Source organism: Protopterus annectens, chromosome 15.part0 (assembly GCF_019279795.1).
Source record: "Protopterus annectens isolate FY-2018-M chromosome 15.part0, PAN1.0, whole genome shotgun sequence".
Classification (NCBI taxonomy): domain Eukaryota; kingdom Metazoa; phylum Chordata; order Ceratodontiformes; family Protopteridae; genus Protopterus; species Protopterus annectens.
Window position 1 is genome coordinate 647,190,364 of NC_056749.1, and position 11,402 is coordinate 647,201,765.

Here is an 11,402-nt window from a genome sequence, read left to right on the forward strand (position 1 = left end):
CTTGTGGCACAAATCTTCACTGGTTATGCAACAGGTGGGTACCAGGATTGTCTGAAGGTGTTTTTGTTCATCTTCCAATATTACTAAGGATTTTTCCTGGGTAATCCTGTGCTTCGTGCAGGATGCGACCTGCAGTCTTCTTTTCCTTGATTTTGACAATTCCTGCTTGCTTTCTTCCAATATTTACTGAAAGGTAAGATTTTATCAAGCATAATGCTTTCCTGCTTTCACTCACAGAATGAAGTCATTACCTTCATGTTCTACTTACTGTCTACAAAGAATGTTCAGCATTGTATGTTTCTTAAGCATGGTCCTTTACCTCGGGCATGTTATTAGGTGAGGATCTCAGTACCTCTGTTCCCTTATTACTAAGATAGAATCAGTGAATCAGTGCCAGTAATACTGAAATGCAAAGACCCTTCTCTGCAGTTCCTACTAACTTTTGTATGCATGTCAAACATAAAAAAAATCAGTGTGATATGTGGTGGTTATATCACCCTTTTACATTTCTTTACATGATAGTGGTCCTAGAAATAATGTAGAACTGTACATATTTATTAAGTATAATCTTACACATTTCTAGTTAAATTACTGTGATAATGTTTTCTTAAATCAGTTAACAAATAAAGTGAAATATTGGTTTTACATACCTTTTGTGAAGAGTGTAGACCGTATCAGTGTGTCCCAGAAAGAACTCTGCATTTGTGTGTGAAAAGGTCTACTTAAAATGTAAAAAAATGACATGTCACTTTCTCATTTTGACTCCACCCTTTTGGCTTTGTAAACCAAGATTTTGAAAGTTAGCAAAATCAGTAATGTTTTGACTCGCACTGTAAAGGTTTTATCCAACTATATTTCTTTTGTCATATGTAGGTATGTGTGTGTGTGTGTGTATGTATATATGTGTATATATAAAAAAAAAAAAAAAAAATATATATATATATATATATATATATATATATATATGTGTGTGTGTGTGTGTGTTTGTGTGTGCGTGTATGTATATGTATATATATATATATATGTGTGTGTGTGTGTGTGTGTGTGTGTTTGTGTGTGCGTGTATGTATCTGTGTATATATATATATATATATATATATATATATATATATGTGTGTGTGTGTGTGTGTTTGTGTGTGCGTGTATGTATATGTATATATATATATAGTAGTAACAAAACTAAACTAAATGTGTCAGAAGCTGACTCACTGTAACTGTTATTTCCTTTTAAAATTCCCTTGCACATGCCGAGACATAAACTGTGTTCACTTCATGCCACATTACCTCTTTACTATCATTGTCCTCTACTTTTGAAATGAATATTTTGACAAAGGCCATTTAAACCCTTTAACTGATAATCTTCAAATGAGTACATGAGCTTCAGCAGCAGTTATATGCACTGACAATGCATAAATACATAATTTAAAGATTTGTTGGTAATTATTTTTCTCAAGTTTTTGCCAAAGTAGAATTATCTCTAGACACGATTCACATCTTTTTTCTTTTAATGCCTATTCCTTTATTCTGTTCCTTATCTATTTACACACTTGGGTGTCAGTATTTATCCCAGCATGCCTTGCTAAAGGGGTGTACTAAATATGGTTATCTTAGTTTTAGGATGTAGAATATTTATTCACATCCTACTTTTTTCATCAAAATCCGGGATTCAGAAACAAATAGTGCAGTGAGTTTGGCAAAGGTGCACAGTGAGTGGTGACACATAGGTGGGGACAGATTCAGAATCATGGGCAGTACAGTCACACTGACCAGTGAAGTAACTCGGTTAGCATCATATGCAAAATTACTATATCACAATATGAAAATGAGCAATATTATGATAGTAAGGGTAAATGTGAATTAAATTGAGGAAAACAACATGGCAGAGCAGTTCAGAGATGTTACAAAACTTGTGTGCCACGATGGGTAGTGAATTTGTACACCCTCATTTCTCGGTGAACAGAGAGAGAGACTTCATGCTAAGATGCAGGGAATAGCATCTGAATTAGTTGACAGTAGGGGCCATTCTCACAGCCAATGTCCATGGCAGAACACATCATCACCCTCCACCTCACAGACAGATCCAGACGAGCCTAATATACCATCACCGCCATGACAGAGACATTGTTGAACGCTATTGTATGGGCAGATACCACATGGTAGTTTGTAGAGATGTGCTGTCCTAACATAGAATCCCATGGGATGCAAGCAATACCAATCCCTGTGGCCACCAAGATAGCATTATGAAATATGAAACCAAACCAAACACTGGTAAAATGTCTTTGCTGACTCAGCAAATAATAATTCCAAACAAAATGTTATGTTCAGACCACAAATGTATTGAAAAAAACAACTAACTGAAATACAGGCTCCGAGATAAAATGTTCTAAAACCAAAGTAAATTCTCCATAAAAGGCACAACCACACCACTTATTCTGAAGACATATTTTATTTGTAAAGAAAAAAAGAACACTTATTAGCATTTTACTAAGGTTTTATAACTTTTATGTGATGGGAGCTTACGTATTTTGGATAGTTTACTTTGGTTTTAATATGTAGCATTGACCATGCTTGCTATGGGAGCCTTTCAGTGGCTGTCAGTGGACAAGAATGGTGTATCATAGGCATCTGCTTCCAGAATGCTACACCAGTTTCTTGACTTTATGCTTAGCATGTGGAGGAGAATACATGGTTCCCACGAACCACAGTGGACAGACACAGAACTATGTGGACATTCTACAAAATAACCCATTTCCTGAGGTTCTAGGAGCCATTGGCTGCATCTACATTGATATGAAGGCCTTACATGGTACATGTGGGTATGAATATGTCAGTCAGAAGAGGGTTCCCATAAACTGCCAGGTGGTGTGCGGTGCACAGGGAAGTATATACAGTGTGTTTGTGCACCATCAAGGCAGCTCCAAAAATTCCCATATCTGGTGTACACCAGATGTATACCAGTGATTTCTGCAAGGTGACTTCCCACAAGGGCATCTTATTGAAGATGCTGCATACACACAGGAGCATTGGCTCATGTCAGTGATACAGAACTCAGAGGATGGCTGCGATGATATACAACTCTGCACTGTTGCAGACCTGCAACATCATTGCATGTGTGTTCAGATTACTGAAAGCCTAGTCCACTGCCTAGATTCCTCCTGTGATGTCCTGTATTATGCTACAGAGACATGCAGCAAGATATTTGCTGTCTATGCAATGCTATGCAACACGGTGATATGCATACAGAGCAGGGGATTGCTAGCAGAGGACCAGAAAGGCCAGAGTCAGCATCAGAGGATGTGCTGGTTGAGAAGCTGTTGGATGAACAGGCTGCAGGGTAAGACACAAGTAAGACAGAGGCTGGTACAGGATGATGTTCTTCGTGTTTCACTGTTCAGTATTTACATTTGGGTTATCCTGCTGGCAGGTTGCCCTCATTCGGCCTGAATTCCAAAGTCTTGGGTCCTGCGTCAGTTGCTGTCACCTCTTCCCTGATGTCAGGTTGTCAGGGGTATAAAAGATGCAGCCGACGCCATTTTATTCAGTCTTTCTTGCCGCGCGGTGCCCGAAGCAGAAGCAGTTCGCAAGTGCTGGTCGGCCGACTCCTGAGATTTTCTTGTTCGAGTTTCAGATCCAAAGTCTTCATTAAAAGCTAAGTACCCCATTGGGGAAACTTTTTTCTTGCTCCAGACCGATGTCAGAAAAAGTTAATAATTGTATTTCTTGTGGGAAGCAAATATCTCATAAGGACTTTCATTCTTACTGTATTCCTTGCCTAGGCCCTGAACACGACGTTTCTAGTTGTCGGTTTTGTGCTAGATTTAACCAACTCACTATTAAGTGGCAGTACGATTTTGCATTAAGCTATTTTGGGTGAAGATTTAATTATACAATGTCGTCGAATAGCCATCCAACTACCGGAGTTCACAAAAAACGCAAAGAAAAAGACAGGCAACCGAGGTCCAAAACCGCCGACGAAGCTTCTCCTAAGCAAGTCGCCAGTTTGCCGGTTCTCAGTGAGGTGCTTTCGCAGCCCCTGATGCCTGCTACTTTAGAGTCACAGGCCGCTACTGACTCCCACATGGAATCAACCAGGTCGCTGGAAACTCAAGGTATTGGAGCCTCGGAGATTATTCCCTCAGATGGGTCCGGAGCCGCTGAGCAGGCATCGGCTTCTGAGGGTGTATTCAGACCTTAACAATTATATATTAAACCGACTTCAAAGACGAAGACCAAAACACCTTTAAAGGCAAAGAAACAAGTTCACCAGCCATAAGGACAGGCCTCCATGCCCAAAAAACAGATGCTCAAAATGGCCGAAGACTTAATTACCTTGATCAGGGTTACCCATCTCCCTCCTGATAAGAGGCCTAGGCAAGAGACAGACTATGAATCTTCAGATCAGGTTTCCATTTCTTCTGATTCCTCTTCTGATCAGAAATATTCTCTTCCCCCCATGAGGATTCTGATGCTGAAGATTCAATTCCTTCAGCTTCTCCTCCTGAGGACTACTCTTTTGGGGAAACCTTGCATACCATGAGGGAGCACTTCCACTGGGAGAGCCAAGATTTTTCAGAATCTAAGAAAAGGCTCAGAGACTTCCTTTTACTACCTCAACACAGGCCTCTAGCTATTCCACCTGTGTTAGACATTGTAGATGATGTGTTCTCGGAGTCCAGACTGATCCCTGACTCTTTACCTCCAGCTCCTGTTAAGCCGGACAGATACTACAGGGTCCCTGACTCTCATAAATTCCTTTTCAAAAATCCTAATGCAGACCCAGAAACTATTTCTCAGGGTCCCAAAGGGGTCAAGGCTTCTACTGCAAAAAACCCTACCCCCTCTGACAGGGATTCTAGGGCACTGGATAGATGAGGAAAAAAGATTTACACTTTGGCTATAAGGGCCTTAAATTGCCAGTTTCATATGCTCAAATATCAGCAATATATCATGACACTGCTTAAACAGAAAATGATGGTAAATTCTGAATGTGCAGACAACAAAGAAATGCAGGATTTATTGCATGCAGCTGAACAGGTTGGAAAGCATACTTTGCAATGTGGGTTTGATTCTCTGGAGGCCTCCTGCAGGTCCGCTGTTACGGGTTCTGTCATTAGGAGGCATGCTTGGTTAAAGGAACAAAATCTGCCTGACCATGTTAAAGCAAAATTATTAGATGCTCCATTACAACATGATACCTTGTTTGGTGTTAAGGTAGAAGAGGTGTTAAAGAAAATGGAGGACAAAGCTAAATCTATGCAAACAGTCAAGGATTTCTTACAGGTACAGCCATCTAGATTTAGCAGACACTGGCCTACAAAGAATTGGTCCTTTCCAGTCTCAGACAGACCTCAAAGGGGCAGATCCAGTCACCTTAGAGGCAGATCACAGCTGCGAGGTTCCTACAGGTCTAAGCAGTGGAGTGCTTCTACCTCCAAAGGTGGAGAAGACAAATCACAACCTTACAGGAAACAGTCCCAATGACTTCCCCCTGCCTGCACCAAGCACTTATCTTCTGGCAGCACCCTTAGGGGGAAAACTAGCACTTTTTTCTCAAAATTGGCACATTATAACCCAGGACAAATGGGTTCTAGACATAGTGTCACAAGGCTACAAGTTTCATTTCCATACCCTGCCAAGGGCAAACGGTTGGCCAGACCTGCCAAAAATTCAATGTGCGGAGGCTGAAAAACAAGTCGCAGCTCTCGTGGACATGAGGGCTATTCAACAAGTGCCACAGCAAGAGCAGGGCCAAGGATTTTACTCAAGACTGTTCTTGGTACTCAGAAAGGACAAAGCATGGTGACCAATACTGGACCTATCTATTCTAAACACTTTCCTGGATATACCAAAATACAAGATGTTGACCTTACAGCAGCTTCTGCCCATGCTGGGCAGCAAGGCTTGGCTCATGACTTTAGACCTAAAAGAGGCTTACCTGCATGTCCCAGTCAGACAATCATGCAAAAGATACCTCAGATTCAAGGCTGGCTCAAAGCATTACCAATTCTCTGCACTGCCCTTTGGCTTATCTACTGTGCCCAGGGTCTTCACAAAGTACCTGGCACCAGTAATTGCTTACTGCAGACAAAGAGGAATACAAATATATCCTTACTTGGATGACTGCCTCATACAAGCAGAGAACAAGGACATTCTACTACAGCATCTGACGTTTGTGATAAGACTTTTAACATGCCTAGGGTACACAGTCATCAAAAAGAAATCAAAACTAGTACCCTCTCAAGAGATAATATTCCTGGGTGCAAGCTTAAATACAACTGCCCAGATGGCTTATCTCACTCCAGACAAACAAAGGCAACTGACTATCTATTTCAAGGAAATGGCAACAAAGGCCCAGTTATCTGCAAGAAAAATTCTGCAGGCTTTGGGCTTCATGGCATCCTGCATTTTACTAATTCCATATGCAAGACTGCATATGAGGAAAATTCAATGGTACCTAAAAAGTGTCTGGACACAACATTGCCACAGTCTGGAAACAATGATTACTCTAATTCCCTGCCTGCAACAGGAGTTTCGATGGTGGGCAAAGGCTTGTCACCAAAACAAGGGACAGCAATTCTCACTACCCCCAGCCAGGCAGAGCCTAACAACGGATGCATCAGATTATGCCTGGGGGGCACACGTGGCAGGAAGAGGCATTCAGGGCACCTGGTCCACAAACCAAAAGCATCTACATATCAATCAAAAAGAGATGCTAGCTGTTCAAAATGCCCTGACAGCCTTCAAGGACCTACTTCATCCAGGACAACTACTGATAAAGACAGACAACACCACGGTCATGTGGTACATAAACAAGCAAGGGGGCACTCACTCTTATCCCCTGAGCAGACTAGCCATGGCTTTATGGGACACAGCATTGACTTACCAAGTTCATCTGCAGGCACAATTCCTGCCAGGAAAGGAAAATACTCTGGCAGACGAACTAAGCAGAAACCTCATGGATCCCCACGAGTGGCACCTGGATCCACAAGTCTTCAGCATGATAACAAAGAAATGGGGATGCCCGGACATAGATCTATTTGCCTCCCCTCAAAACAATCAACTAAAAAGATTCTGCACAAGGACTTATCACAGACAAGCTTGGAAAGTGGACGCCTTATCTTTCAACTGGACAAACCTATCAGTATATGCCTTTCCTCCACTGCCTCTCCTCCCCAAGGTACTCCTAAAGGTCAGGCAGGAGAAACCAAAAATGATTCTGATTGCCCCAGACTGGCCATGCCAGTACTGGTATCCGATCTTAAGGAACTTGTACCAATGCCCAGTCTGGACCTTACCTCAAATACCTCATCTACTGTCCCAGCAAAACAATACGATTCTGCACAGCCAACTCAGGACCCTAAACCTGGCAGCATGGCAGATAATATAGCCATATAAACCACACCTCTCAGTAAAGCTGTGATGGATGTCATTTTAGAAGCCAGAAGGCCTAGTACTAGAAAATCCTATGCTGGGAAATGGAAAAGATTTTGCGCTTGGAACCAAGCTCAAGGAAATGATACAGCTGTCCCAAATATTCCTCAGATTTTGCAATACTTAACTGAGATGCTGGACAAAGGCCTATCTTTTTCATCAATTAAAATCCATACTTCTGCCATTTTGGCTCATTACAATACAGAGCCGCCACTCTTTTCTCATCCTTTATTAAGGCAGTACCTCAGAGGAGCCAAAAACGTAAGGCCGCCAAGGAGAATGCCAATGCCTGCATGGGACCTCAACTATGTCTTGGAAAAACTCACCTTACCTCCTTTTGAGCCAACTGTTACTTCGGATATAAAGTTCTTATCTTGGAAAATTGCTCTGCTCCTAGCAATAACTTCTGCAAAATTAATTTCAGAGCTGCAGGCTCTCATGGCTGTGGAACCCTTTATAATTTTTTTATCCAGATAGGGTCTCTCTGAGAACAAACCCTACATTTATGCCTAAGGTGGTATCCCATGTAGCCCTTAACCAAACAATTCATTTGCCAATTTTTATCCAAATCCACAGAACAAGGGGGAGAAAATTCTGCATTCTTTGGACGTACACACAGACAACTTAGATTCTACTTGGACAAAACTAAAGTTTTCAGAAAGACAGAACAATTACTAGTGGCATATGCCACAGCATCACAAGGAAAGGCTATCTCCAAGCAGACTATTTCAAAGTGGATAGGTCACTGCATTTGTTTCTGCTACTCACAGCATGGCAAACCAGTGCCTAAGGGCAACCAGAGCTGCAGCCACTTCTGCAGCCTTTCTCAGGGGAGTACCAACCAAAGACATTTTAGAGGCTGCTACTTGGAGTTCAGTGCATACCTTTACAAAACATTACAATCTGCCTCTTTACTCTAAATCCAGGGCAGGCTTTGCCACTGCAGTTCTGCAGGGCCTCATAGCCGCTCCTAATGCTGTTTAGCTCCAGCCCCCCAACAGTAGCTTTGGGACTCAACTCAAATGTAATGACTGCAACAGTGAAACATGAAAAACATAATACAGTTGTGTACACTTACCATAAATGTAGATGTTCGAGTGTATTCACTGTTGAAGTCCAGGTTACCCACCCGCCATCCCCCTTATTTTTGCTGGAACTTATCTTTACTTCTCTAATCTATACAACCTAGGTGGTGTATTTGCTTATAGATGAAGGTAAAGCTTATTTGGGTGCATGTATGTTTCATTTACATACTTTTAGCCTATTCTTTTGAGGGCATCTGACATCTGGGGCAAGAAAAACTGAATAAAATGGCGTCAGCTGCATCTTTTATACCCCTGACGACCGGATGTCAGGGAAGAGGTGACAGCAACCGACGCAGGACCCAAGACTTTGGAATTCAGGTCGACTAAGGGCAACCTGCCAGTAGGATAACCCAAATGTAATGACTGCAACAGTGAATACACTCAAACATCTACATTTATGGTAAGTGTACACAACTGTACTTTTTAGTACTGTCAAGGAGACACATGTGATCCACAAGTATGTCATCATCTGCATAGGTGGGGAGAGGGCAAAGTGATAAGGAGCAGCAATGGGCACATTGGTAGATGGGGGTGGGGGGACTAAGGATACGTAAGGGAGTGCTTCACATGTGTGGTTAATGGGGGAGCTAGGTAAACTGTGCATTGAGGGAGTGGTGCTTCCTAGGGAGCAGAAGGTGTTCAGATGTTGTGGGCACTTGCTGAACACTGGTTCCAGGAACATAGTTGCTGCAGATGTTGCACTGTGCAGGCATTGGTGTGGCAAGTGTCGTGGAACCTCTGATGTGAACAACAAAGACAGTGAATGTCCTTGACTATGGATGCATCCCCTCTGAGGAAAGGCATTTGCACCAACACCTGCTGGAAAGCATGATGGTGAACTGTGTGACCGTGACCATCCACCCGTGCTATATGCATAACTGCCACATAGTCATATGTTTGCATAAGTGGTCATGCCATGCTATACAATGCTCATCATTGGTTGGTGGTGTTACAGAGGTAGCACTATATGACCTTGATCTTTATGTCCTGTGGGGTGTACCCACAGTGGTGTCTGAGGAGTGGCAGCCATGGCTACCATAGGGATGGTGTTGTCCCTGGTACAATGATACAGATGGCCCCTTGCAGGCAGTGTAGGTGCCCAGGTGCATGTTGATCCTGGTATTGCACACCCCCACATAGGTCATTACATGTGCCACACAGTATAGCAGTCATATCTTCCATGGCAGTGGTGGCATCCATCTGTGCTTGAATGACTGCTCCATACAGCTGTTGCATAATGCTCATAGTGACACTCCATTTGGGCAAGAAACAGGACCTATGGCATTAATGGTGTTCAGCCCTCTGCCTCTGACATTGTCCCCCAACCTCTGGTACCATTGCCCAGTGGTGGTGCATGGGCAGGAGATGAATGTGCTCGTATTAGGCTGCCAGCCATGAACTGTCCTTCAGTGCTGAAGGTAGTGCTGCATGTATAAAACTGCTAATATGTGTCAATTCCAGTTGTTTAAATAACATTACATGTAACAGTGTATAGTCATAATGAAAGCAAATGTTTGTTGTGATATATGTTGGGCCTGCATTTCAGTTGTGTCTGTAGTAGAGGTATGGAGGTGATCAACATCCAGAAGCTTACAGCATTGGTGTGCAGCAACAATGTGTTCCTGACATACAGAAATACAACCTAGTGCAGCCTGACAGAGACATGTGATTGTGCAACCAGCTCAACTGTCACATACAGACTTCTACCAAGTATCTGGTTTCGTTCACTCTCTCCAGAAATAGACAACAGGAACTCCTTCATATCCATGAGGATAGTCCACAATAGCAAACTTTCACTCATGGACATCCTCTCCCAAGCAGTGCCATGGGCTTTTAAGCAGACACTGCAGGATCATATTAATGATCTAATGATGGACCTGTAATGCTGATCTGTTATGGTCAACTGCAGCCCTGAAATATGCAGTCGGTTTTCACCACACACATTCTTGGAAGGTCTGTCTGGTCTTGTTGGTGTTGAGAATCCCCCATCCATGATCATGGAGAGCCTGCTGTAGAACATTTGCCCCTGCATAGGAAAGCTTGTCAATCTGCTTACATTACTTTGCTGTCATGTATATACCTATAGTCAGTGAGTGGGCGCAGTTGTGTGCAGCATCAGCTGTAGCCCTCCTACACACATGCATAAGCAGTGACCACAGCAAGGGCAAAGCCAGTCATACTCCAGTATCACAGGGCACATCTCCATAGTTGTCCACTGAGGACAGCATAGAGACAAACTGTGTTGTAACATGCACCCTGATATCTGTCTACACTGTCTTGTATTCAGAAAAGTACAAACAATGTGTGCCCCACATATTCATCTACAGCCTATACCATTTATTGGGTCTGCCTCCTCCACCCCACCCCATCAACTATGCATCATCACATCTACTGTTGTAGAGTGCGTGTACTCCAGCATATCCCTGTCTGTCTGAGATGACTATCAGATTGACTTCTAGTAGGCTACTGATGCCAGTGTCTCTGCCTTGTCTGCTCTTATTCTCCATGTCACCTATTCCCATGGTTTCCATCCTCCTGTCTGCATGTTACTAAGGAGCAACCACCCCATACAAAATGTTAGAAATCTCCAGTCACCCTCCCCACCAACCACTGGCTTATTTAACCTTACCACATCAGATGCAGAACACTTTTCTACTCTGTAAACAATGTAAATCTTTTCTGCAGAAAGTCATGTGCTATATTTTAAATGTAGGTAGCGCAATGAGCACCACACAATGATGATGGCTGTTTATATTGCACTATTACAGAGCTCATGTGTATGTAATTATGCTAATTAGACAATTTTATTAAATATCTGTAAAACGCACAGTTAATGCTTACATAGCCCTATAGGGTTTTGTGAGGCTCATAGATTATGAAGTAGTC

General features: G+C 42.6%; 1 protein-coding gene across 1 annotated transcript in view; it reads right to left on the bottom strand.

The window, feature by feature from the left end:
* LOC122789979 (G-protein coupled receptor 183-like) overlaps positions 1-715 on the bottom strand; it is a 170,554-nt gene extending 169,839 nt beyond the window's left edge. Inside the window, exon 1 of the mRNA XM_044057485.1 lies at positions 651-715. The gene's annotated coding sequence lies outside the window, so the exon portion shown is untranslated. The remainder of the gene's footprint in view (positions 1-650) is intronic.
* Between the last annotated feature and the right edge of the window lie 10,687 nt (positions 716-11,402).